We start from the raw sequence: 2160 nt of genomic DNA, 5'->3' as shown, positions 1-2160 counted from the left end.
CCTCGCAAATCAAGAGAGGGCCTAAATGCTAGGCTGCTCACATCCTGGTTGTAATGACATTGCAATGTATTGTGTCGGCCTTTTGTATAAGATGATGAAAGGTGGGAACCTGTCTGTTCTGTGCAAACATTAAGCATGACGCTTTGTAYGAACCAGGTTTGTCCTTGAGTCTGTTGACATAATTTCCACAGACAACTCAAGAGTTTTGCATTTGATTCCTCTGCGGACATGATCTTTCATAACAAACACTTCTCTATTTTTTCCAATTTTATTTCTTGTTATAATAAAAGATATTACTTCTACCTATATACCTTGTCTTCAGTTGCACTATTCTCTCTAGATCAAGTCCCAAGATGGGCACAACACTACCAACTCTCACAAGCCAAACTCTCCATGTAAACTTCTTGGCAGCTACAGATGCATTTACCACTCTGATCATCTTTGAGCTTTTTTTCTTCTGGGAATGTTAATTGACAGTAGTTGAAGAAAGAAACAAATGAGTAATAATAATATCTATCAGACACAATCTAATGCTGYGTAGTGAATAGTAAAGTGTAAAGTAGGACAGCTTTTCCCCACAAGTGTCTCAGCTTCTAGGCTCGTTATGGTCCTTCAGGTCTGCTTTATCTTAATGAACCTCTCCCATTCTCACAGCCTCCAATAAACTTTCAGAAACTTTCCCTCCCCAAGTGGTGGGCCTCATCAGGGAGAGGGTGTGGGGATATTTCTGACTTCCCATGGCCATGTTGTGACTCCGTCTGCAAACACCTTCTCTGCATCTTCCTGAGTGAGACACTTGCCATACTGAAGCAAGTCCAGCATCCATTCAGACATCAGGCAGTCAAAGATGACTTGACTCTGAAATTCAGTACTTCAGCATCTGCTTTTAACAAAGAAAATGGGTCAGAGGCTGGGAAGTAAAGGTAATCTGAATTATAATTGGCATAAATGTTCATGTATAATATATCAATAGAGGTAAATAGGCAGGAAGTGATTATATCTATTTTTAAAGTTCCTTGGAATAAAGTTACATATTTGGATAGTAATAAGTTTTTGACTTGGTAAATCACCATCTATAATTGATAGTGTGTCCTAGATGAATAGTTTTTGTGTATATCTAAACTACTGAACTATTTGTAAACTGAAAAACAACGAAAATTGGAGTTGGATGTCTATGTGTATAGGGAATAAGGAACAGTGAGAGAAACAGTTGAATAGTCTACAATCCCCTTCGTATTTTTGAAATGTACAAAACCAACACCATGTGCTTGACCAAAAAGAAGAAAAAAAACTTGTCAATAGACATTGTTCAGTGACAGAGATTTCGCTTGCTCCAAACAAGCGAAATCTCGGTCTTCTCTTCAGTACAGTCCTTCAAACCAGAAGGTCTGATGCATCTACAAGGAAGACTGAGTTCAAGGAGGAACGACTAAAACAGAACAACCTCCAGCTCCCTCGTGTTGCATGGGCTCAGTGACAGCCATCTTGCTCTGCTAGTGAGGCAGCACCCCAGGTCTCACTGGTAAACGGTGGATGTGGCAACTCCTGGGCTGGGGATGGCTCTGTTTAGCTCACTGATTCGAAGGAGGGCTCCCTGCCAGGCCACGAGCCTGAGACCCCGGTCCTGAAGGGACCCGGACAGTCCCTTCGCCACCAAGCCCTGGTCTCCCAGGCCCCTCCTGAGGCCTCAGGAGCCTCCCTGCCCCCACGGCAGCTCAGGTGCCTCCTCATCGTTCCACAGCCGCCCCCTGCCCCCRCGATACATTTATCTGTGCCAGCGCCTCGCTAGGGCTCTTCCTAAACGGGCTCAAAGCGTCCCGATTCCATTAAAACAAGGAGGCCGCCCCTCCCCCACAGCCTCCCGCCCATTCCTCTAGCTCCGCCCCCGCCCCGGCCACGCCCCTCCAACACCCGCCTTCCCTTTAGCCCCGCCCCTCAATCTTGACTCGCCCCCTCTCCCTCCCTTTCTGTTCTAAGCCCGGCCCCTGYCGCCCCCCCCGCCCCTGGGCCGGGTTTGGCCACGCCTCCTGTGGGAAGCGGAGCGCTGGCCGCGCTAGTCCCGCCCCTCCGCAGGCTGTTGGGGGCGGGGCCGGTGTGCGCGCAGGGACGTTGCGTGGTGACGCAAGTGGCGGGGTTGAGCCGGCGCTGCCCGCCCTTCCT

The sequence above is a fragment of the Apteryx rowi genome, unplaced genomic scaffold (assembly GCF_003343035.1).
Source record: "Apteryx rowi isolate R43461 unplaced genomic scaffold, aptRow1 scaffold_29, whole genome shotgun sequence".
Taxonomy (NCBI): Eukaryota; Metazoa; Chordata; class Aves; order Apterygiformes; family Apterygidae; genus Apteryx; species Apteryx rowi.
The sequence above is the reverse complement of the archived record's forward strand: the minus strand, read 5'-3'. Positions refer to the sequence as shown.